The following is a 27020-nucleotide window of genomic DNA, read 5'->3' as shown; positions in this document are numbered from 1 at the left end:
ATAAGTTAATCATCATCATCATCATCATCAGCCAGTTGCTGCGCAGGCGACTGTAAGCTTTCTCCAGCTCTTCCTGTCATCGGTGAGGTCGGCTATTTGCTTGGATGTCAACTGCCCATCATCTCCAAGGAGGCGTTTGATGTACTGAAGGTAGGATGTACTTTGTTGTCTCAGCCTACGTCTGCCATGTGTTGGGAAGTATAGAGTATATAGATTGGCTGGCTCATCCTCAGACTTGCGCAGTATATGACCTAGGAACTTGAGCTGCCTTGTTCGCACTTGCTCGATCCAAGGCCTTGTCATTTCGTAGACACGGTCATTAGAAACCTGATCAAGCCTTTTAATTCCAAGCAAGATACAGTAGCATGACATGGCAAATGAATTGATCTTGCTTTCCATATCCTTGGAAATTACCCAGGACTCGAAACCATAGAGAAGGATGGTCACACAGGGAGCCTTGAAAAGTTTGAGCTTGATTGAAACAGGTGTTCCCGAACTATGCCAGAGATGCTCTAGTTTCCAGAAGGCAGTCCATGCCAATCAAAGCTTTTTGACGTTTGAGGTCATTGCTACTTGACGCCATCATGGAACCCAGGTATTTGAAGTCCTGAACCTGTTTGATGCTTTCCCCATATACCTTCAGAGGCTGAGACTCTCCTGTTAATAAACACTGAAAATACCTTTTAAAAGCTTCTTTTTAATCAATTTCCCTATGACTGAAAACAATTGTCTTCATTGCTTAAACCCACAATTGAAATGAAAATGTTAGAATTTACACGAAAAAAGCGCAGGAGAACGATGCAAAACGTTTTCTTGGTGACCACGCAACGAGGGAAATCTGGACATGGAAATGTTCGCTTTTGCATCAGCCTTGAGTGGATATCATGTTTATCAAGATGTATGGAAGCCATTGATCAGACAAAAACAGCAAGTCTAAAACAGGCAACATATGATGAGAGTTTAACAACCCTATGGACAAACGCCATGAAAGTAGTGAAGGGCAATGAAACGGTTGGCCATTTGCCTCATGAGTTCTCCAGAATAGCGTGGTATTTTCTTGCAATTGCCCTATTCCCTTTGACTGACAACAGTTGCTAAGGCCCAGAGTTGAAAAGAAAACGATACAATTTGCATGAAAAAGTGCAGGAGAACGATGCAAAACCTTTGCTTGGTAACCACGCAGTCATTTAACGAGGGAAGTCTGGACATGGAAATGTTTGCTTCGTGGATATCATGTTTATGAAGATATATGGAAGCCGTCGCTCAAAGAAAAACTTGTTGCTAAACGAGAGTTTAACAACCCCATGGACAAACATGCCGTGAATGTAGTGAAGGGCAATGAAACGGTTGGCCATTTGCCTTGCGAGAGATTCCATGTCAATTAGAGTTTAACTGCTAAACAAAGTGCAAATGAAACGCTTGGCGAGCAAGATTCGGGTTTAGAACCTGAAGATGCAAAGAAACGGCTTCTTTAGGAGCCACCATTTCTACCAAAAGCAGTGATCAACCACAGGTTTCAATATGTTTAATCTTTAGTTACTGTAGGTTTTCAGTTCAATTTGTGACCCCTACAAGCTTGTTTACTCCTTCTGAAAGCAATGGTCTCGTGTATAAGGCACACCCGTGATTTTTGGCCCAAAACTAAACCAAATAGGTGTGGCTTATACACTAGTCGTTACCGTAATCGAGAAGGGACACAGACAAAGAAGAATACAAACAAAAGTTTGATTATTATAAGTTTAAGCTCTTAACTGGGGTTAATGAGCCCTAAGGGAGTACTATTTATTCCTCACTTGTCCCTAGTGTACTCTACTCTCCTCACCCTCGCAATCAAGGCTTGTCCCGTAGTCAAAAGCTCATTGTTTAGGTCAAAGTACTTTCACTTTTACAGTGTTAAAGCGGTTGCCAAAGCTTCCAGTAGTTTTCCACAACATCACGCGATTCTCACCTGTTTCACCTTATGTAAATCCCCCATACCATTAGTCAGCCACATTTCAGCTTTGCTCTTCAAGCAAGTACCTTGAGTTGCACTCTTTAAGATCGCATTTTTTCTCTACGTCCACATATCATGCCAAAACAACGTAAATCTCGAAGCAGCCAATGCACTACGGTTTCGCCTACCACGGCTCAGTCGAATGCCCGCGCTAACTCTGCAGATGCAGTACCAACGTCGCCGTATGCAGCAATGCCGACCGAAACGCTACGTTTACTTTCGTCCCAGCGCCACCTGGTACAATCAGGGCCACGGCAGCAGCTCATCGCTCGCCTCCCAAGCAAATGATTCTCGGGCCTCCACACCCGCATCTACCAGCCCCGCGATCATGCCGGATCAGCAGTTGGCCTCCATGATTGCCTCTATCGTGGAGCAAAAATTGGCCTCCTTCAACTCCGCGAGCAACTCGCCATCGAGCCTAACATCTGGCGCTGTTTCAACTGCTCAGCAAGATCAACAACTGCCAGGCGTTACCAGCCTCGCACCAGATCCCTCTCTCCTAGCGGTCCGCAATGGCGGACAACAACAGACTCCGTCCTCTGTGGATTTCTCGCGGTCCTCCTCTCAATATTTTTGGCTCACACAATCGTGGAAGTGCACCCTGGGCTGCACTTTACCCCACAGTAGGTGGGACAGCCCTCCTTGGCAATAGGTCCGGATTGCTTACTCCAAGATGGTACAACTCACCATCTGACCTATTCTCCTTCCTGAAGGGCACCCCTCTTCTGGTCCACCCTATGTTACATTCTAACGTAGGGTTGCCTCTAGAGACACCACTACTCTAGGGGGTCCTCCTAGGGACACCGCTACCCTAGGGGGCATAGGCTCTGCCTTCCCTGCCACCCAAATTCCGCCAAAAGATAGTGATTAACATCATAATTATATTTTTTAAAAAAAAAAAAAATTATAATAATAATAAATAGATAAAAGGAGATTCTGTGTTCCTCCTTTTCTAGTTTCACAAGCCTTGCAGAGGGTGGGGGGAGGAGTAATCATCATTACCCTCGGTTGCCCATGCCCCTCTCCTGGGCATGCGAATATCCCCCGCGGCTTTCCCCCCTTTTTATGTCACTGACCCTTAGGGACTCATTAACAAGAGGTTGTTGAGGTTGCCAAGACGTTTGAAGTGACATCATTCGGGAACCAGCTTATGCAAACTGCTGGGAAGACAGAAGGAACAAGTGAATTTTACGAGCAAACCAGTGGAATCATTCATCACAGTGCTTCTGGTGTGGTGGCAAACTTCAACAGCCCTGACAATATTACTGCCCGGTGTTTGGAAAAAGATGTGGAAACATATCGCAGCCCATCGGCACTATTGTGTTGGATGAAGAGTCTTCTTTGAATATGGTTTTACCATATGCAAATGATCATCATACTACAGCTGTGGAAATGGAAAGGCAGAGTCTGCAGTTAAAATTGCGAGGAACATTCTGACAAGGCAGCTATGGGGGCAGCATTCTAATTCTAAGGGCTGGATAGCTAGAGTGGAATCCCCTGGATACTCCAGATACCCACCTTCCCGGGTTTTTAATATTTATTTTAATGAGATTTTACTGCCCCATCAGTAAAATACGGTTAATGGAATGTGACCATACTAAAAGGGGCTATTCATGTCGCGTTAGTTATCTTCGTGTTCTTTGTAGTCGGTCGTTCAAGGTCATAAAATCAATGGTTTTGTTGTAAATAAAATGAGGACATAGTGACTTTGTTCCTAGATATCAGTTTATAACGTACACTTGCATTGGCCAAATCTTTTAAGGCCCCATTCATAACTGTTAAAGAGCACGTGTAATACCTACCTGCTCATAGAAGAAGCTGTACAACTGGCTACTTTAATAGACAGAGTCTAGCTATAAAAGCCTCAGTTAGCCGTCCAAGGTTCACTTGGCAGTTTTGTCTTCTATAGTAAACCAACTAGCTGTTGGCATTTGTTAAAGTTTTTGCCCCTCCCTCCCTCCCTTTGGAGATGGGTTGGGTTTATCGCCCTGCCTTCATTAAAATTGGGTCACTCCTGCGAAGTGCAGTTAAGTCTGCGCAGCGACTTCCCCCAAGCTTGTTGGCTCGTTTGCCTTTGTACATTGCTCGCTACCAATACTCTTGTCCGATCCAGCATGTGCTCTTTACCAATCAGCTCGTAGTGCTGGGGAGATAAGTGAGGTTGTTCTATATCACGCAATCCGGAAGTCGCATAGGCTAACCAGTCGCAAGGCAGTGTTCCCCTCAAAAAACGCCAATACGTCTGTTGTCTCGTTCTATTGCGCCTTACATTATGCGTTAAAAGCTAACTATGTTGATACCAAGGAACAGTGACATTAATTTTATTTTGGTGTCAACTGAAAATGCCATCATAGTGACTCTAGGTCATTTTTGGCCTCTGATGACCATTTTTAGTATATTAGATTACACAAGCTCACAGACAAGTACAATTTGGAAGTACATGTACAGCACGTAATAGGAACAAGTGATGTTTTGCAAGGGCTCAAGCAGTCATTGTGTTTTACTAATCCTCAAAACAGAAACGTGTTCCTCCTTTTTGTCTTTTTTTTTTTCATTCAGATATATTATTATAATGCTTGTTTAAGGTACAGTAATATAGTTGCTCTCTAAGATGATCATTATTAATTTTGGTATTGAACCAGCTTCTATTCTCATTTCATTTCATGCCAAAGTTTATAATAATTATTGTCTAGTCTTGAGTTTTCATTTTGGGTAGCAAAATAAAAATCATGTTGTGCCTTCCAAGAGCTACTTGAAGACCTGTAATTTCCTTTTTTTTCTCCATCACAATTCTCAGGTTAGCTATTAGATCGAAGTCGAAGAGGTCAAGAATGGACTTAAAGCTATCAAGCTCACAGACCAGAACTTTCTGCATACACTTGAGGATTGCATTTGTATTGGTATGCCTGTGCTTCTGGAAGAGGTCGAGAGACCCTGGACCTCGGAACCAATCTTGTTCAAGCAGACTTTTGTTCAGGTAAGATGGAGATTACATGTACACTTTTCATGACATAGTTGTAGGTTGACAATTAAAGAATTGCAGACATTTTTAACCCAAGCCCACCCAAATTGCTTGCTTATCTACATCTACATTTATTAGAGTCGGTAAAACCTTAAAAGGTATCACACCAACTGTCAATAACATGTAAAATATGAAGGTCTAGTAAAGTCCAAAGTATCACTCTGTGAGCTCTATAGGTAACTGTAAGGAGTACCTTTAATGTTTACGAATTTTATGGCTCATCCGCATGGCAGTTCGAAAGCTCCTCGACCTCCCCATCGTCGTAGGGAAAATCTCACTTCCCTGTCGCCGGAAGTTCTTCGCCTTCGTCTTCAGGCCCTCAATCTGCCAATAACTGGCAGCAAAGCCGAACTGATTTCCCACTTGAAAGCAGCCGTCAAACAACCTCGCCCAACCAAGCAGCCACTGCCCAGTCGGGTGAGGAAATCCACGTCGAAAAAATCTTCCCGTTCTGATCGCGGCCCTGTTACTGCGCGGGCTGACGGAGTCAATGAAGTGAGCGACAATTCCTCGTCCGCTGGTTCTGTGGATGACCTGGCTTAGGATGATGTAGTTCTCTCTCAGTTTGGGTTGTCAGCCCCACAAAGCCTGACGCCCTTCCAGAAACCAGGCGTATTTTCCGAAGCCCAAATGGCCGCCATACAGGACACTGTTCATTTGTCTGTGGAGCAAGTGCTCAACAGCCGCTCGTACCTGCCTGTCAAGCCCTTTCTGGGCGCTTCTACGCCCAACACAGAAACTCCAACACCTCACAGACAAGGAGCAGGTTCTCCTCTGGGCCTCCATCGCCCTCTGGACACAAATTTGGAGGACAAAATTCTGCGTGGTGAGTACATAGACTTTACTCTGTTTCTCCCCGATTCCTTGAGTCGGCCCCAGGTTCCCGAAATCCAGCGCCGCCTAGACGACTCGACCCCAGGCTCTGCCTCACCACTGTCAATGGTTGACAAACGCAAGCCTGTTATTGACAATTTTCATAAGTGGTTGGATGCTTATACTGCCTACATACTGGTTATCGTTTCATCATATCTTCGAAGAATTCAAGGAATTGCTTAAGTACCAGCAGATCATAAGCAGGGCGGCTACCAAATTCAAGGGGTTGGCCTTCCTTTCATACAATGAACAGTTTCACCGTAGAGCCGCTTACGACTTAACTATATGCTGGGATCAAGTTGACCTTGAACTGTGGACCGTTACCTTCTCTGGCCTTGCTAAGCTGCACTGTCTTGTTTGCTCCAGCCCCTACCACAGCCAGATCGACTGTCCTAGCGCAGACCCGCCAAGACAGCAGCCCCGAAATGGACCTGTCTGCTTCCGATTTAACCGGACCTCTGGGTGCACTTCAAGTACTTGCCTGTTCCCACACGTCTGCTGCCGCCGCTGCCGGTCCGCTGCCGGTCCGCTGCCCACCCCATTGTCAACTGCCCTAACAGCATCTTAAGGACCGCTCAACGCCACCATACCTCTACCAGTTCTGGCAAACGCAGCAAGAGATAAAGTTCAGCTCCTTGCCAAGGACGGTTCACCTGACGTAACTATGCCCATTAACGTAGATGTTTTAGAGAGGGAACTTTCGGGGCACCCCAATCGCAATTTTGTTGATACTTTAATTAATTGTCTTCGATATGGTACACATGTCGGCTACACTGGTCCTAACAAACCCAGGGTATCCCGCAATCTGATTTCTGCTAATCAGCACCCCGACATTGTGACATCAAATCTTTACAAGGAAATTAGTCTGGGGCGCGAGGCAGGACCTGTTATCTCCTTTCCCCCCCCCCCCCCCCCCCTCCAATTTACAGTGTCATCCTTTAGGCGTGGTCCCCAAGAAACACTGCTCCGAATGGCGTACAATTTATCATTTATCATACCCTGACGGGGATAGTCTTAACGACCACATTCTCAAGGACCCCTACATCCTCCAATATGTCCGGGTAGACGATGCAATCCGTATCCTCAAGTCCCTGGGCCCGGGTTCATTTATGGCAAAGACTGATCTCAAATCGGCCTTTCGTCTTATCCCCATTCACCTGGACGATTGGCACCTGCTAGGTATCTACTGGCAAAAACAGTATTATGTAGAACTCTACCTCCCTTTTGGGCTTCGTTCCGCACCTTTCCTCTTTAAGCAACTTTCCGATGCCTTGGAATGGGTTTTAAAACGCAATTACGGGTTACAGCGTGTCCTTCATATCCTCGACAATTTTTTCATAGCTGAGCCCTCTCCCCTCCAATGCCTGGCTAGCTTCAGTACATTACTCCGTTTTTTCATGTCTGTCCATGCCCCTGTTGTCGCATCCAAAACTCTGGGTCCATCTCAAGTTCTTGAGTTTATGGGTATTGAACTAGACTCCACTCGCATGCAGGTCAGGCTTCCCGCGGACAAACTCCAACGCACCCGGGAACTACTTCATTCCTTTACCACTTGCCGCTCCGTGCGGCTGGTGGAGCTTCAATCCCTTATCGGTACCTTACAGTTCGCTTGTAAGGCGGTAGTACCCGGGAGAACGTTTTTACAGCGCATGATTAACTTAACTCGGGGAGTACCCAGCCGTTTTCACCACATCCCGTTGAACAAAGAATTTTTCAAAGATCTCTTAATGTGGAAAGCATTCCTCGCAGGGTGGAATGGGCGCTCTTTCTTCTTAGACACCACCGTTACCCCTTCTCCTGATCTCGAACTGTACACCGACGCCTCTGGCTCCATTGGTTTTGGGGGCTATTTCAATGGGCAATGGTTCCAGGGTAGGTGGCCCCCTAACATGCAGCTTAACAAGGCTCAGAGTATATGCATTGAATGGCAAGAACTTTTCCCCATAGTGGTGGCATGCGCAATCTGGTTCCCTCATTTCTCGGGGAAACATATTCAATTTTGGTGCGATAACGAATCCGTTGTGGCCATTATCAATTCAGGTCATTCAAAGGCTCCGCGTCATGGACCTCCTTAGGTTCCTTATTCTAATATCCATGAAACATAATTTCTTTATTCAAGCACCTCACATCCCTGGGGTTTCTAACGAAATTGCTGACGCCCTTTCACGCTTTCAGGACGCCGGTTTCTGGTCAGCGGCTCCCAAGGCTGAGAAAACCCCTTGCACCATCCCTCCTTCGCTCATGACCCTCTAAGGGATTAAGTCCAAACTTACACGAGGTGGGGACTAGCGTGGACCACAAACCGTACGTACAGCTCCGGAGAAAAACGCTTCCTCCAATTTTGCCTTATGAAACGTCTTACATCAAACGACGGGGACATACTCCCAGCTTCTGAGGGGACACTTATTTATTTTGCCTCGTACCTCGCTAGAACAGTTAAGCGTAGTACCATAAAATTGTATCTCTCTGCGGTTCGTAATTTACACATTTCCTGTGGCCACGGCGATCCTCTTCAGGCAAAACTTCCCTTGCAAAAGGTGCTACGGGGCATTCTTCGTTTCCAGGGCAAGTCTCGTATCCTTCGCCAACCCATCACACCAGTTGTGTTAGCAGCAATCCAACCAATTCTTCGTACCTGGTTAGGGGATCGGGACTTCACTATGATATGGGCTGCCTTCACCCTAGCCTTCTTTGCCTTCCTCCGTTGTAGCGAATTTACCTATAACGGGATCTCCCAGTTTCTTTGAATTTCGGCCAAAAAATCACACTTCTTTCAACGAAATTTCGAGAGAACAATAACCGAATTTTTGCATTCTGTTTGCACAGTACTGTACGTTAAAGCAAATAAAGTGTAGCACTACAAATAATATTGGCCGTGAATCGTAGCAACAGTTGTCAAACCAACGCTTCGTGCAGTCACCCGAATACTTGTATAAACATGTCTGTTCGCTCACCTCCATCTGTTCTGAATGGAGCTCGAACAAGAGGAAGATAGAGCTAAAAAGGTGAAGCAATTGAAAAGATCTACGGCTGGATTAGTTGAGGTTCTAAGGAAAACACAAAAAGAAATTGCGGCGTTGTTGATAGAAGGAGAAAATTTGCAGTTGGAGGATTTGATGACAAAGCATGCGTTGTATGACAAGACGTGGAAGCAGCAGCCGTAGTTGTGGCTCCAATGTGGAAGCTGTGAGAAGCATAGTGGGTGCTGTTCACCCCACAGACGTGTTGGAGGGTTCGTAGAATACTGGTAAGGGAGGAACAGGTGAGATAACAGCTATCTGCAAACTGGAAGAGGGGCTGGGCAGGTCCTTGTGTTGATGTTTGGAGCATGTAGTCTCTCAGGGCGGTGACAGCGCAGACTGTAGAGTTTGATTTAGCAATAATGAGCTTTGCTTATTCCCGGAAAGGGCCAGTTTTGGACTTCATAATTGTAACTTCCAATGAGAAGGGCCGAAAAATAGATGGCTGAAACGATATGTCCGACCTTGACATATGGGAGGTAATGTCAAAGTTACCACTGCAAGTGAATTCACTGCAGCGAAGGAAACCAAAAAAGCCAAAGTGAAGGCCGCCCACAGCATGGATGAGTCGGGATCAAGGGAATGGCCTAGTTTTAATTTGTCATGAATACTATGTAGGATAGAGATTGTAATGGGAAGGCAGGTTCACTTAGGAGTACCGAGGGACGTCCTAATGCCACGAAGTGTCTTGTAAAGCAGCGGCATAGAGGTGAAATCCAGGGAATAGACAAACTCAACATGCAAATTTTCAACTGCTGCCAGGTAGACCCTAATAGTACCGTGGGAAACGGAAGATGAGCGGGGTGTTACAAAATGAATCAGAGTTGTCTCGCGGGCAGGCAGCAAGGGGTACCCCGGCGACACTAAGCGATGACCAAGGCAAAAGCGGATAAAATGACACTCCCCAGCAGAATGAGATTGACTAGGTTGAGGTGGCAATGGACTTTAAAATGAAATTGGCCGCTTGCATGGTTAGACTCTCAGCAGGTAGGCAGGAATGGGATAGGGAGTAGGCAATGCATCTGGTGCAAGGAAGCGGAACCAGGACAGCGGCACTGAAGGTTAAGTTATATTTTGAGGTTTGGAAAGTAATAAGACGGATAAGGTTCATGGCACGAGGGATCCTTGAGCTCTTACAGGGTAGTATAGCAACCACAGCCTGATTGTTGCAATGGACGCAAATTCTACAGTTTGCCCAAAGGGGGCCCCACACCATGCATGCCAAATAGATAGGGAAAAGTTCCTGCCATGTAATGCTGATGCCCATAGAAGTGTTCAGGAAGTGTTCAGGGAGCCATTCACCTTGGAACCAAAGGCTATTGAAAAATGCCTTATAACCAATGGCACGGTATGCATCGGTGAACAAGTGAATTTGTGGTGAGGGTTCAGAGTAGGGGGGAGGAGAAAAAGGCTTACCCCATTCCAGTGGGAAAGGAAAAGTTGCCACATGACAACATCCTTGCGAAAGTCGTTGTTGAGAAAAATACCCTGCCACGGGTGGTTATGGCCCTTGGTCAGTTGAATAATGCGTTGTAGAAAGGCGCGACCTGGGGGAATGACACGGCAGGCAAACTGCAAGGTCCCAATAAGGGACTGCACGTCCCTTAAGTAACAAGAACATTTGTGTGACCAACTAGAAAGCATGGCCCTTGCTTTGAAAAGCTTATCCTCTGGGAGATGGGCCTGCATGAGTACCGAATCCAGGGTTATTCCCATAAACTCGAGGGAGGTTGAGGGACGGAAAGTTTTCTTGGGAGCTATTGGGGTATTTTATTCCTCAAAGAGGTCAGCACTCGGCAGAGGGCAGTGGCAAAGTGGGATGCGGTGGGAGGTTGAACTAGAAAAAATCATCCAGAATGGAATGACAGATTGAATATTAAGGTGATGTTTTACCAACCATTCCAGGGCTTCAGGTGACTGGTTGAAGAGGAATGGGGCACTACAAAGACCAAAGAGAAGGACTTTGTCAAAATAATACCAGCCCTTCCAAGACATGCCCAAGAGTTCCCAGTTTTGTGGGTGGACTGGGATGAAGCGAAAAGTGGACTGAATGTTGTTCTTTGTCATAAAGGAGCCAGGGTCATCAACTCATATATACTGAAGGGTGAATTCTTCGATGGGGATGTTTGCATTTATGCTGTCGGGGGACCTTTGGGGTGGGAGAGGTGGAAGATTGTACGCCACTTATTGGAGTCCTTTTTAGGGACCAGACCAAGGGGGTGAATTTGAAAATTGGGAAAAGAGGAAACTTTAAAGGGGCCTGCCACCATAACTAGTGTTACTTCATCCAGCTGGTTCTTTTCAATTGCCTGGGGTTGCTGGAAAGCAGAGGGGAGGTTCTTAGCTTGACAGGGAAACTGCTTGCCCTTGTAGCCTACCTGGAAACTAAAGCTGAGACCATGACACAGAAAATTAACAAATTGTTAGTCTGAATAAGAGTGTGGAGGAGTGAAACGTTGACAGGGGAGACTGGTATTTGACTCTTGACGACTTTATCAGTTTGAGGACTTCTTATCACTAAAGCTTCAAGATTTTGCAGGGGACTTCTTGTGGCTGGAGGCTGGGTGTTCCCCGTTGCAGGTTTTGCAGCAATGGCTGAAGGGGCAGGGGTCTTGGCTGCATCGGAAGCCTTGGTTGTAGTTGTTGCAAACCCCACGTTGGACTGAGGTTGGCCTAAGGGCAGAAAGGGAGCACCCATTAGAGAACTGGTCCCCACTCCCACAAATGGTACAGCAAGATTTTGCCTGTCCTGTGAATTTCAGCAGGTACAGTTGAATATCCCACGGAACACTTCGTTGGATAGGGTCGAGGAATCCATAGAGACGTGTATAACCTCTGAAAATAGGGATTACTGCACGCAACGAAGGCAGAAATGAAATGCCTTTGGATTACAGAACACGGGATACCAAAGAGGCCACCATGTGATAGGGGTGCAGCACGGGAACTGAGGGCTCAAAGGTTATCGCTCGTAAACATTGATTTTACACTAAAATATCACTATGAATTGCAAGGAGTGACGGGAGTTAGAAAGGTCAAAGGGCATGTCCTAGATATTGTTGTTATGTCCATGGATAACAAAGTGTCAGAACATTAAAATTGTTGAACAGATACCTGTGTCAGTCAGTTGTAGTCCACACAAGGAAGACTTCTCAGGATGGTCTCATTTGAGAGAGAAATTGAGCTGTCAGTATCAAGTGAATCAAATGTTGGGCTGAAAATTAGTGTTAAGCCTACATTGTACATTGTTTGTCCCCTTGGAATGCAAATTATGCAATGGAGATTAATGAGTCAGTAGCAGTGCAGTATTCCCTGGGCTGGACAGTGATTGGTCAGTTGAGTGAAACAAAATCAGAAGAACATTGTTGGATATTTATGTTGATGAACCGGTTGAACAGTTTTTGAGTGCAACAACTACCTAAAGTAAAAGGTGGTGAGCCATTCATTGAAGGGAGTAAAACAGAGAGACCTCACGCAACTGCCATGTTGATGAAAAATTGAAGAGTGAAGAATAGGAAAGGAAGTGTCAGATTTGAGATGAGATTTTACAGGAGCAACTTGAGAGACTTCAGAAAAAATATTTTGCGCATTCTGTTGTGAGGTTGCCTGTTAGTGCCTCGATTAAAGACAAGAGGGCGTTGAAAATGATGGAACAATAATTGAAAATAGTGGATGGACACTATCAAGTTGCACTGCCATGGCGCACTAATCCTCCATATTTGCCCAATAACAATCAGGGCCGAAAGGCAAGCAGCAATTCTAAAACAGTGTTTACTCAAAGTTGAAGATTTATTCTCCAAGTGCAATGCAACAATGGACAAGTATATTAAGGAAGGCCATTGATTTATTTATTTTGTTTGCCACAAAATACATTTTCTCATTAAGGAAAGAAAAGTCATAACAAAAGGGACACAATATAATCGGGTAGCAAGTGAATCTAGGTAAAAATAATAAATAAGTAGATAAAATAAACTAAGGTATTAGAAAATAATTTGTGGCTGGGAAATCTCAGTGAAGCCTGAGGGCTTATTACAATAATTGAGACTTCCCCCCAGTGTAAAGAATACAGACTCATAATAAGCGCATGACAATTTGTGCAGCAATTTGAATACTGAACGAAAAACTGAACTGAGGATGAGGTGCTAAGCTGTGTTCTGTTTAACTCTTAGGAATGTTTTGATGAGACGCTTAAATGTACTGAAAGTTGAAGCGGCTTTAATGCCAGTTGGTAAAGAATTCCACATTTAGGGACCTTGAAACAGGAGGAGAAATTTTTTAATATTGGTTCGGCAAGTGTGGGGTCGGTACAAATCAGAGTATCTGGTTGAATACTGATGAATCTGATTGCCGGTTTGAAAGATTTGAATGAAGGAAGGTGGTAAAAAACCATTATGACATGAGTACATGAAAGAACTTGCCTGGAGAGAGAGAATAGTAAATAATTTAATTAGAATTATTCAGAACATTCAAGCTTGTGAAAAGAGGTTTACTTGGAGCCCTATATTCAGCCTTTGAAATCGTACAAACAGCTTGTTTCTGAAGTAAGTAAATTCGATGCAAGTTGGTGACGTAAGTAGAGGCCCAGGTTAGGTTACACTTATGTAATTAGTGATATTTTAGAATAAAATAGATGTTAATGCTGGTAAGCAAATACTGGGCAGCGCCTGGGAGGAGAGTGTGACTTCCCATCACATGACTACCTTATTTGGCTATTTCATTCATCCCGCCATGCGAGCCTTCTCAGTTTGACATTTCCAAAGCTCAACTAGGTCTGTCTTTTCCATTCAGCAATTTAATCTTTGTTGGGGAATTTGCAGACCTCACAAACGAGGCTTTACACCCTCTGCTACCTCAAACAAGTTACCTATTACTGGAGCTCCGGAACAATTTATTGAACGGCTTCACACAGTAGATCCTTCCATCTTGTAGTTCGCGTACACCAAGTGTCCATCTGACCCCTTTACTTCAAGTGCTTCTGCTAAGGAAGTTTCATCCTATATAGATCCACCAGCAACTGTCACCATCCCTGACGATGCGCTACTTGAAACAGCGGTCAAAATGGTCAAATTTTATTCCAAGATGGCGTCCAAGCAAGAAGAGCTTCACACTGACACAGACACGTCCCAACCACGTTAGCCACTGTTATTTCTATCATCGTGCACGGAAACCGACGAATCTACCGCCAAATCAGTTCCTGCTCCAACCGCAAGAGCCTCCGCCTCAATCTGTGCAACCTCGACAAACTCCGCGCCATTTGCTACTCACCGACGACTTCGACTTCATCGCCAGCCTTCTCAACCATCCCAGTGCCAGCAAAAACATTCCTTCCCCATTTTTCAAAGACAGTCGCTGTTATCAGCACATGTTCCAACCAAAGTTAAACACGCAACATTGAAGGGTGAGTATGTTGAGTTTGACGCGGTGCTGCCAGAAAACTCGTGGCTTTCAGACAACGACCTTCCCGGGATTTCCATTTCCTTTATCGGTAAACCACAAAGCGTTCTTCCCTCCTCTCGGAAAAAGTAAGCCCAGCTTGATTCGGCATTTTCTGTATGTTGTTCTGCACTTCTCACTTCTTTTCCCCAAAGGGCGGTAGAGATGTTCTCTATTCGATTACCCAAAGGAAGTTGCAGGCTTAGCATGGCCTTCCTATGATGTTGACTTTTGTAGGAAAACAGCCACAAACCTCCCCCTCCAAAAGAGACATCTAACCCAGGGTCCAAATTAACTTGTGCATTTTGACCTGTTTTATGGATACCAGAAAGCAACGACCGCATAGTCTTGTGTATGTGTCAAGAATTATCTTTTCGCGTTCAAAAGCACATATTTTGGAGAGAAAATGTATCCTACCTTGAATGTACATGTAATAATGAAATCTATCTGCCCCCTAGTTTGTCGAAAATTTCAGCTACGGAAACACTAGTCACACCCTGTGGAAAACAAGCCGCCATAGTGTTACATTCCTCACACCAGTCCCTTGAATCTCTTTACTGAGTCGTTTTCCCCCCTGCCATACATACTTTATGAGAAACGACAGCTTGTGATGTTATGGAGGTTGTTCACGGAAAAACTCCTTCATTTCTATTTCAAAAACAGTCGCAGGATAAAAAGTAAGACACCAGTTGGCAAACAGATCTGACCTTAACAATAGGTCGCCCACTGGCGACCAGTTATGAAATTCTGGTCGCCAGTACTCAATTTTTTAGTTGCATTGGCAACCAGGAAGGCGCAATTTCAGACCCCGTAACCTGCCTCCAGAATAATGCCCATTCACCCCTGAGGGAGCTCCTGGGAATGGCCCAGAAAGACCACTACTACCTTGACAAAGCCCTTCCCATTGGCCTAGGGAGTGCCCCTTCATTTTTAATCAGCTTTCCGTATCCTTTGAGTGGTTCGTTAAGCATTATTTAAAGATCCCTTCCATCATCCTCATTCATGGGTTTTTAAATAAATTTTGAAAACTTTGAAAAGAATTGAAATCTAGGAGCCTGAATGTGGTGTTTTTTTCTGGCCGTCTGGGCATCAACATCAGTAACATGTCTGCTAACACCAAACGAAGCTGTACATGGCCAGGTTGGGGGACAAGGTTTTCGCATTGGCGAGTGGCAAAGGCAGGTGCAACTAACTAGGAATTCATAACAATATTCAACGTCCGAAAGAGAGTAGAACGTACTGTGGGGGATTTCTTGTTATTCTAGTTGTTTTATTGAATTTGAATAAATGGAAGTGGATCGAAGTGAATAGGTGAGAGTTGCGTGATTCAAGCTTGTAGAAAAAGTAGGCGGCGCTAACTTAAGAAGTAGCTGGCGAGGTTTTACGGTTGCCAGCTTTAGGTGGGGGCCTCTACACATTCTGGATGATTTCTTCATTGTTCCACCACCTCCCCTCCTCCCTCTGTGCAACAGTCATGCATTAGATTCTTACCCCCCCCCCCCCCCTTGACTTCATCGAGTTGAGTATTTCCCCTCCCCCGAGAAAAACCTGCCCTACCCAAGTTCTGGAGTTTACTGGAATTATGCTTTACTCTGTCCAAATGCAGGCTAGACTCCCTGAGCATCATTTAATGAGAACCTGCACTGTCCTTTCCGATGGTCTCCAAAAGGGCTCGTTTTCTGCATGATCTCCTGTCCCTCATCCGGGTCCTTACAGTTCACTTGAAAGGTTCCCCACCCAGACACCTGATAATGCAACGCATAACCAACCTAACCCAAAGCCTCCAAACCATGGTAGGTCTTTTTCCTTAACAGGGAGCTCGGGAAGATGTTGTCTTGTGGCAACTTTTTCTCGACTGGTGGAATGTGATTGGTCTGTTCCCTCCCCCTCCCCGTTCGACCTGCCCACAAGTTCACCCGGATCCCTTTCGTTACTCATCTGTCCAATACAGTCTCTTACGGCACGATTATGTTTATCTGGCAGCACTTGACAACCTTCACATTGAGTCTGGCTGTCCCCTGGACCTTCTGGCAATGCCAGTCCTTCACAAAAGTTTGAGGGGGATCAAGCTCTCCCATGGGAATGCAAGAAGGCTTGCCACCCGATCACCTCATCAGTTCTCCATAGCATCTAAGTATACTAAGTTACAACCTTTTCAGTCTACCAAGTGTTGACCCCTTTATGTTATGGGCTGCATTTACCCTTTCATTTTTTAGCTTCTTAAGAAGCAGTGAATTTACTGCAGTGGCAATTTTGACCCTAAGTCCCATCTTGCTAGAACAGACATTTCTTTCCATCCCAACATCCTTCACCCTACTTCATTTGACACTGCAATTAAAAAGTCCAAAACTGACCCTTTCTGGGAGACAGCCAGGCTCACTATTGCAAGGTCAAACTCAGACCTTTGTGCATCCTCTGCCCTGCAAGATTATATGCTCCAAACTGCAACTCAAGACCCTGGCAAGCTACTCTTCAGCTTCTCCTGTGGACCAAATCTCACCCAGACTTCACACACCAACAACTTATGGTCTCTCTTAAACCTCTGTGACAATGACAGCTCCTCCTCCTGCCTCTCACAGCTTTAGTATTGGTGCTGCTACAACCGGCAGAACCACTGGCATTTTCAACTGGCTCTTCAAATTCTGGGTCGCTGGAATTCTAACACATACCAAGCTTACGTCAGGACTCCAAAGGAAACAATAAGTCAGGTTCCTCAGTCATTGGCCTCTTGCTCCTCCTGCTAACAACCCCCTGGAATCCTTGAGAGCATTTGAGTATCTCATTGAAACTTGGGTTTTTCTAACAATCAGTAATGATCTATGACAGTTCCTTAGATAACTTTATTCATATTTTGCTGTATCGTCCTGAACCTATAGTGTTTTCACCTATGTGTACAGCAATAATGTTGGCATCCCCCTGGAAGCCTGCTGTGTGTGTTTGCAGTCCCCCTACCCTCATTTCTCCTCGATATGATTGCCTTTAATTCTTAATTCTTGGGTTGCTTCAAAATCGAATGGAAATTAATCATTGATTCCCGAAAAACACACTCTACTAGCCCCCACCCCATCCCCTTCCTCCCCCAATCATGCGTGTTATGTTTAATTATCCCGGGTGTGATTCAGTTAAGACTTGAATGTGCTTCATTCATTTACTCATAAATTGACGTGCTCATCTTTTTTTTGTTTGTGTTTCAGTTCTTTATAATATAAATTATATCATAATTATTATAATTATTATCACTAATTACAATTGATTTATGAATTAATTACAAATTTTGTCCCACACCAATTATCATGTTGGTACTAATCTGTTTTCCTTTCTTATTCATTAAACAGTACTATGAGTTTGAGAGCCCTCCAGACAATTTTAAGATGTTTTTAGAAGAAGGACAGATTCCTTGGAATACCTTCACCTTTATCACTGACCAAGAGAAAAGGTTTGTTCTATAAAGTCGCTTGCAGTTGCAACTGTTCTTGAGGAGACCATAAAGGTATTTTTAATGCCATGGAGCGAAAATGGAATGGATTCAATAGTTTTTTGCAAAGAAACAGTGAGTTCCTGTCTGCACAGTAACAAATTCATATTTCCTTCACAAAACACATGAAAAGTATAACTATTTCTTTTCAAAAATAATTGGAGTTTTTTGCACCTTCAGAAAACTGCACTATTAAGATTGATTTTACAGTGGAACGCGGCCTTACTGCCACCTCGGTAATACGGTCACCTTGTTATTGCAGCCACTTTTTTTGGCCCAGCAAAATGGCCATACATTCTCATATAAAAAATCCTCGTTACTGTGGTTACCCTCGTTAATATGGCCAATGGCCACAATTTTAAATCCCAAAAAGTAGAATCGTCTATAATTTCACCCGTTACTACCGCCACTCACGCTAAATTTAGAAAACCAGAATGCCTTTGACATGTCAATTTCATTGACCTTTCTAATTTACCACAGTAATCGAACAGCCGATTTACTTTACGAAGTACTGTCAGCAACACTCCTCCCTGTTTTCATTACTAACATGATCTTGACACTGCTGTAACATCCAGTAAGGCAAATTGCAAAGAGATTAAGTCATTGTGCTTTCATCAAAACACAATTCATACTTGAGTCTTTTGGTTAGGTAATAACAGCGGCTTCTGTTTATTTAGAAGCGTAGTAAGCTGGGCCTGTTCTTGTTTTGATTTTAGGCTCAGAACTCAATTTTAAGTGTTTTACCTACTGAGCGAAGTTTCAAGTATTTTATATAATTACTGTACAAACATTTCTGTTGTTTATTAAAGAGAAAAGTTGTTCTGGAAGTGCAAATGCTATATTTGTCATTATGGCCCTTGAGTCATGAATTTCACCCTACCCGAGTAATACCGCCACCCTGTTAAATTAATACGAATTTTTTTAGGCCCATCAGTGACCGTATTTAGGTGGGTTCCACTGTATCTGCATAACTGTTTCACACAACAGCTGTATGTTATGATACCATATGAAACACCAATAATCGCTTAACAAGATGCATTAGAAACGTGATGTAATAGTTTACCATAGCAACAAAAGAGCCCTCTAAATTCACCTTACTTCTTGTTTTTAAGTGGTTAGATCTCAAAAATGAAGTCAGTGGCTTTCAATTTTTATTGCTGGGAAATGATTACCAAGCTAAAATAAAACTCTGCAAAGTGAAAGGAATTTTCAGGAGCGGATTCAGAGATACCATCACTGTTGAAAAGTTTTAAGGTGGCTGTGAATCCGCTTCAGAGAATTTAAATAACTTCTCAGAGGATTTCACCTTCGCCTGTTAATCACTTCCCAGCGACAAAATTTCTTATGTATGCGTAAGACAAAATAAAGGTTGTATTTGGATAGCTCGTTGGTTGATATGGTGACCTAAAACATCTTTTTAGCAATAATTATTGTTTCATATGAGACCATAACATTGCTTTCATCTGAAATGATGTTGTAGGATCAATCCTTCTAATAAGACATTTAATTAAAATTATTGTTGAAACTGGTTTTAGTCATCTTTAAGTGCACCCAAACCAACAAATTTTACATTTGGGGTATTTTTCTACTAGTTGCTTTTTCATTTTGATTTGGATGGTGGAACGGTTTTTGTTGGAATTATATTTGGGGAGAAAATAACTGTAGCGTTCCTATAAGGGTGGCAACGGTTCTTGAATATTGTGTATGCGTTGTTGGGAAGAAGACGTTAATGAGGGTCATGGCATCACAAGAATGGAATTAATCTCGTTTTCCTCTTTGACAATCAAGTAAGAACTCAATCCTCGCAAGCTGTGTGAGTGGAACATGAAAAACGTCGCAATGATTGCGTCCTTATGAGACAGGCAAAAAGAATAGCGATAGACTGCTTGCAATATGGAATAAACTCAAGAAGTAGCACATTCAAGCTTTAAGACTGTTTTTCAGTTTTTTTGTCATATTTTCAATTTTCTTTTTATTTTCAGTGATAACAGATAATGCACTAAGCAATAAGACTTGCATGGTTAAGAATTGCAACTCTGGGGTTTTCACATCTTTATTATTTGTTTGTTTTTCACAGATCACATATGGAGGACGAGTTACTGATGCTTGAGATCAGCTGTGCCTGACAGGAATTATAGGAAGATTCTTCTCGCCCGCGATTCTTGAAGACGATTGCAAGTTTTCTAGCTCGGGTGAGAACATAAATTGTATCAATTTTTCCTTTGACCAAGCTCTTAGGCTTAAAATTGAAGCCCATAAAATTAATTATTCTGAAAAAGCCTCCAAGCCTTACCCAGTTTTTGAAAACTGTGTAATTGTTACTAAGAAGAGTTAAAAGTGGGCTTTTGAAGATCCCTTCAACGAGAGTGAGGACAATGTGCGAGCCAGCGAGCCGTGCAAGCCAACATGTGAGCCATATATAAGTCAAAATGTGAGTCGCACAGTTATTGAAAGCTAACCGTTTTAAAATGGGTGCTAAGGGCGCTTTCCTTTTGTCAGAACTGGCCGGCCACACCCATCACTTTGCAAAGAAAATGCAACCATTTGAAGGAACACTTGCATGATATTGCCTCGTATTCTTCTGGAGGAGTATATATGATCCTTGAAGTGTGTTAATTTGAATGTGTTGTAGAGTTATTCCTTCCAAATGCCCGGTCTGGCCGGTCAGTTCTGTTAAATGGAAAGCGCCCTTAGACTTATGTGCGAAATGGCTTGCATGATTTGCTGCCTCACAGATTGTCCAGCACTCTTTAACAACAGAGGGTATTTTAACGGATTTTCACATTTCTATCAGTATACTATAGCTTTGTAGCAATGATATTAAGAAGGTTCAAACTACTTTTAAGTTCTTTCAACAAATTGTACTATTTTCAAGGATTGAATGTACAAAATTGTTTTGCAGTGCTTATTTGTGGTACCATGTGAAAAGCAACAATCACAGGGTGCAGAGGAGTTTTGTTGGATTTCGCCTCAGTAATTCCAAAATGTGCTTACTTTGTACGATAAAAACTGCAGAAATGAAATCCTCCTGAATTGAGAACGGTTTCTGCTTCCATATCCTTCTATATCCCCTGTAAGGTAAAGATGGCAGGAACCCCTACAAGAGGTGGGGATTTTAACAAGGTAAGACTTTCTCGTGTACTATCCAACAAACTCCTCAGTCTGCAATTGCTTAATAAGTTCATCTAGTTAACCAATTATTAGTGTGTCATATGGCACAATAACATTGCTGTTACATGAAATAGTGTGGTATTTAGTTAACTGTTCCAATGAGAACTGAAATTGCATTTTGAAACTGGTGCAAGCCATGTCAAGGGAAGCCCAATTCTTAGCATGTGTAACTTTTAAACAGTAGTTGTAAAGTCTTCCTAGAAAGTGTTGGTATTAGAAAAGCAATGAAATTCGGAATCGCTTTCTTTCACTGTCAAATTTTTCAAGCCCAGCCATTTTGAATAATTGTGACAAGTTATGTTTGACACAAAGTTCTCTGGAAATATATTACATCACAACTGTTCATGATAGGGGTGCCCTAGATATTTAGAAGTGAAAATAAGTCTTAAATTAATTTTTTGACAAAATCATTTTTTGAAAAACTTTACGCAAATTTTATTTGTAAGCATTATTTGCTGCTCTTTATGGTTACAAACTTAAGGTGCAGTGGTTTTCAAGCACAAGCCACATTCAGAGATTTAATATTATTATTATTTTCACTGTTCCTTGGTATCAACATCGTTAGCTTTTAACGCATAACGTAAGGCGCAATAGAACAAGACAACAGATGTATTGGCGTTTTTTGAGAGGAACACTGCCTTGCGACTGGTTAGCCTATGCGACTTCCGGATTGCGTGATATAGAACAACCCCACTTATCTCTCCAGCACTACAAGCTGATTGGTAAACTGCATGTGCTGGATCGGACAAGAGTATTGGTTAGCGAGCAATGTACAACGGCAAACGAGCCAACAAGCTTGGGGGAAGTCGCTGCGCAGACTTAACCGCCACAGATGCGTGCAAGGCATTATTATTATTACAACTAACTTCTATTTCCTTTCATTTCATGCTAACATTCCTATTGTATAGTCTTAAGTTTTCAGTTTAGGTAGCAAAATAAAAATCACCTCATGCTTTCCGAGAGCTACTTCAAGAACTCAAATTTCCTTTTTTCTCCACAACAATTCTCAGGCTAACCGTTGGATCAGAGCAAAAGAGGCCAAGAACGGACCACTCAGTGATCAAGCTCACAGACCAGAGTATTTTCTGTGAATGTTCGAGAATTGCATTCCTATTGGTATGCCTGTGCTTCTGGGAGAAGTCGAAGAGACCCTGGACCCGATCTTGGAACCAATCTTGTTCAAGCAGACTTTTGTTGAGGTGAGATGGAGATTACTCTTTTTATGACATGCTTAATTTTTAAGGTGTCTAACTGTAGGATATTACAATCCCAGAACTTTAGACGTTTGTAACCCAAGCCCTACCCCAGTTGCTTGCTTATTACATAATTATTTTATCAGCCTCATTCAAACTTAGTGTTTACGACTCTTGAAAGATAACAGTATCACCACCAACATTGGTGGAAGAGAAAAAGTTAGATCAGCCACTAGATCTAAAACAATGTTGAAAGGGGAAGCAGGAGATGATGTACTCATTACTTGATCCGGAAACAGTTGGACCTCAAAATCTAAAGGGTATGTTCAATGCGGAAAAATCTTACTCGCAAATAAGACTTCTTAGTTTTTTGATGAGGGCATTCAAATCAAAGACGGAAAGAGCAAAGAGTTGGTCATTTAGTTGGGTCACTGAAGAAATAATTTTCCCACTCACTATGTGTCTCTTTGCAACTAATTTAATTTCATTGGATTGGTATTGCATGCATCTCTATTGTATTTTACTGGGATTGTGCCCATTGTTGCTGTGGTATATTACTTTGTCTCCATCGTTTTGTGAATCAGTCCACTTCACCAAGTGCTGTGATAACTGTGAGCTGTGAATTGCTGGCAACAGCCACAACAAGTTGCAAAATTGTTGAGACACTTTCATTAAAAAACTCCTTTTCTAGCTTCCAGTGCCCGCCGTATCTAGAATTTAAACCTTTCCCAGACGCGCGGCAACTGAGCTTTGTAAAGTGGCTATCAATCATGCTTTGTGCTCTTTTCCAGGGTGGGCATGTTTATTGATTCACCTTGGATACATTAATTTTCTTAAACTTGCAGTTATTAATAATATTGATTATTATTGTTGTCAAGGTTACCATAGTTACATTGCCATTATTAATGTTTATTATCATCCAAGCCACAGTCCTCAATGTCCATTATCATCATCATTCTCATTATTAATGTGACCGCGCACCGGTGGCTCAGTTGGTTGAGCACCGGGCTGCCATGCGGAAGGTCGTGAGTTCGACTCCGGCCAGACCAACACTCAGGGTCTTTAAATAACTGAGGAGAAAGTGCTGCCTTTGTAATGACATCCGCAAATGGTTAGACTTTCAAGTCTTCTCGGATAAGGGCAATAAGCCGGAAGTCCCGTCTCACAAATAACTTCCAGGTTCATTAGTTCTCTGTGGGACGTTAAAGAACCCACAGACTATAGTAGGGGATGAAGTTCCCAGTGTTGTGGCTGTCCTCTGTTTGTATATGGGTGGGTGGGTATGGCAGGTCCACATCAGCTGAATAGCTGCCAAAACTTCAATCTGCTCAAACAAATAAATAACAAACAAACAAACATAAGCATTATTGCCTTCATCATCAGAGTAGGGTCACAGTGATACATGTACAGTACCAGTTGCTCAGTTAATGTTGTACATGAGTGCAACTCAATCAGTTTATTACATTCTCCTTACTCTGGTCTCATTTGTATAACATCTGTGGTCAAAGCTGCACCATTTACTGGCTTCTTGGTTTTTCTAAACATTATTGTGCCTTTTCACTTTAGGATTCATTTCTGGCTTTCACTAGCTTGAAGAAAGAAATAGTCAGCAAGTCTGTCATTGTTAAGATAGCATCGATAGAGGTATGATGTATCTTTGTTTGTTTTTGGTGATGGTTGTGGTTTTTGTTGTTGGTGTTGCTGTTTTTTGGGGATATTGTTACAGTAAGCGGAGGGGTCTCCAGCAAAGTAGCTTGAAATTCAAATCTCCTTTACTTTGCCTAATCTTCAAAATGGCTCCAACCTCCAATCCCGCACATAACTGTTGAGATAATTCTTATCTTGTTGTTATTTAAGGGAAAGAACTCTTTTTTTTTCGTGAATTATGTATTATCATGATACGTGCAATGTATCTCCTTATTCCAAAGCAATGATGAGACATGGCTGGGTTATTTGCTTGTTTCTGATCAAAATTGTGTTAGAAGGGCCTAGCTGGGAAGGGAGTATTGCTTGCCTTCTTTCAATTCAGAAGATTATAAGACAATTCTGGCACTACTGCAAAGTGATTGCAAAACACTGGCATGAACAGAAGTTAAAAAGGGAGATACATGTAACAAGACACAATGTAGCTTTCATATCTTGAAAATCAAACAGATCACGAGGATGAGCAGTTTTTTATGAGATATTAGACTTTATTAAAAACTGGATTATTGGATAATGCAATTCGAGAGTTTTGATTGGCTAAGCCATCAAGGGTTATGAGCCATTATACCATGATCTACAAACACGGCAAGCATATGCGTGATTTTTTGGGCCTTTTTATTTTTATTGTAGTCTAGTTTTCTATATTTTGGGGGCGTTTTTACTAAAACAATTATTCCACTTGCGCTTGTTGGATATGAGATGATTATAGCCAACTCTGCACTACGTGCCTCGTTGGCTATCTATCATCTCATATCCAACGCACGCTCATGGATTAATTGTTAAGTATTCATTAGTGACAGACAACAAATAATTATTAGTCTTTTGTCATCATGCTGATGAGACCAACCAGGCTCGCTCAAAAGCAACATTTTTTTGGTATTATCTCCATGCGAACGAGGCTAGTTGGCACAAGGACAAAGGAATAATTTTATTGACCGTCATTTATGAATATGGTCTATGGGAAAGGCATTGCAATACTGTACATTTGGGGCAGAGGATGAGGGACATATATCAATGCCAATTCTTTGTTTTTGATCTCTTAGCTTTGCCCAAACCCATCATTGCCCTCTGAAAGCTCAGATGATGGCTGTTCAACAACGAGTGAAAATACAGAAATGACTGAAGAAGGTGAAGGTCCGCAAGGCAGTTTTGGCGAATGTCTGACAAGTTTTCGGTGATTGGTGTTTGTGAAGGCTTTTAGAGAAGAGAAGGTACTGTTTCTGTAATTTATGACATTTTTACCCAGCTAATTCAAGACCAGACCATTCTTTAAAACTGACTCCCTTGTGAAGTCAGACTCGCATAAGAGCCTTGCCGGCCTTGCATCACTATTCATGCCAGGCTATTTATTGTGAATAATAAATTATACCAGGTTGGTGGAAATAATGGTCTAAAATCTGCTCGATCTTTGTAGTGCTGGGATTCTAAAACATTAGGAGCTGCATTGATCCTCCTGCTTATCCTGCTGTTGCCTAAAGAACTTAGAGCTGTTTGTGCACAACATTTTCTTGTGCAAATCTACATGTATGGAAGCCATAACTTTCTTATGTAATTTATATTTGTTTGATCTTAAAGTTTTGTCTTGTGGTGTGGTTTTGTCATTGTGTGGTGAGGTTTTGTCATTATGTGACAAGGTTTAATGGTTATGTGTTGTGTTTCCTTCACGATGTGTTGAGGTCTTCTTTTGACATGCTGTGTTTACATAATTTCACGTGGTGAGATTTTTTTATCACGTGTCTAGTTTCTCCCTTTATTTGATTACAAACACAGCATTTCAAAAGAAGACCTCAACACATTGTAATGGAAACACAACCTGTAAGCAGCAAACCTTGTCACATGACAAAACCTCACCACACCACATAATAATGTCGCCACAGTACACTCCAAAACGTCAAGACAAAACTTCAACACCAAAACAATAAAGATTACATAAGAAAGTTATGGCTTTCCATACAAATTGGAGAGCAATTTATTGAGCCGCTGGAGAAAAAGGAACACAGCTTTTTTTACTCTCCGCTCCCCTAATCTTCAGTTCTTTGTTTTAACTGCAGTCCTGTTCGTGTTGGCTTTGATTGTTTTGATTTTTTGCCTTTCAATGCTCTATGGTTGGTTGAATAGTTGAAAGTGGTTTATTGACACATGGTTGGTTGAAGGTTAAAAGAGAGTTGAACCAACTGCATGCTAAGTTAACCAATCACAGCGGCATATTTTTCTACTCCCAGAGCCAGTTGGTTGCGCTTACCTTTGATCGGCTTATTGATTGTGTACCTTTGTTGCTATAGGCTCATATTAAAGAACTGTAGAATTAAATTTGTACATATGTATTTACACACAGGTCATCTTCGGCTCTTTGGATTTTGTTGTATGAAAATTATGGCAAGACGTTCATGGAGAGTCCATCAATCGACCTCAACACCCTGTATGCTGATGTGGGGACCCACCACACCTCTTATCGACTGGGTTGGATCCCGTAAACATGTTCCTGAGATTTGCACGAGAAAGGAGCTACAGATAAAGGTGAGACTCAATTTCAACCGGTCTTAGTTCAATCTTCCCTATCTCCTAGCAAGCTGTTATTTCTTGTTGTCAGCAAGAAAATGCACCCTCTAAGTTTGCTTCGCAGCAGGATTTTGGTCCTAACAGAAGTAGCATTGCGGGACTACTAGAAGGTATGAGGAGAAGTGTTGTGTGACGGCCCTTGAGACTGCATTTGGCCGAGTCGGAAAATACCATAATACTCTTTGTTTGTCCCCTCAAATTCCAAATTTGGGGAACAAACAAAGAGTATTATGGTATTTTCCGCTCCAGCCGATATGATTTAGGAAAGGTGTAGTCCAAAATACATCTAACCCAACTTCTATACATTAAAATTCAGTCCTATGCAAAAGGCATCATCTCAAGGCCCTGGGGAATAAACTCACACAAATCCTTATTTTTACTCCCCAGAGCCTTAAAATCATGTTTATACCTCTTACTAACCGAGTTCGAGGTCCGTACTGTAAGTTACGGACCGAGTTTTTTCCCGTTGATTTATGGCCCTTGGGCCATAAATCAACGGGAAAAAACGAGGATCTGTAACTTACAGTACGGACCGAGAAAACGAGGCTGTTAAGTTTGAAATAGTTGCTTGCAAGATTCA

General features: G+C 42.6%; 1 protein-coding gene across 4 annotated transcripts in view; it reads left to right on the top strand.

The window, feature by feature from the left end:
* LOC138011569 (dynein axonemal heavy chain 6-like) overlaps positions 1–27020 on the top strand; it is a 142303-nt gene that overhangs the window by 107969 nt on the left and 7314 nt on the right. For 3 of the 4 annotated variants that reach the window (XR_011124743.1, XM_068858635.1, XM_068858636.1), the window contains 8 exons: positions 4791–4970; positions 17674–17774; positions 19891–20005; positions 20716–20936; positions 21995–22183; positions 23744–23821; positions 24925–25092; positions 26217–26398. The gene's annotated coding sequence lies outside the window, so the exon portion shown is untranslated. Of the gene's footprint in view, positions 1–4790; positions 4971–17673; positions 17775–19890; positions 20006–20715; positions 20937–21994; positions 22184–22421; positions 22498–23743; positions 23822–24924; positions 25093–26216; positions 26399–27020 lie in introns of those variants that run through there. The other variant, XM_068858637.1, reaches the window with a different exon arrangement.

This window comes from Montipora foliosa, chromosome 7 (assembly GCF_036669935.1).
Source record: "Montipora foliosa isolate CH-2021 chromosome 7, ASM3666993v2, whole genome shotgun sequence".
Classification (NCBI taxonomy): Eukaryota; Metazoa; Cnidaria; class Anthozoa; order Scleractinia; family Acroporidae; genus Montipora; species Montipora foliosa.
The sequence above is the reverse complement of the archived record's forward strand: the minus strand, read 5'-3'. Positions and strand labels throughout refer to the sequence as shown.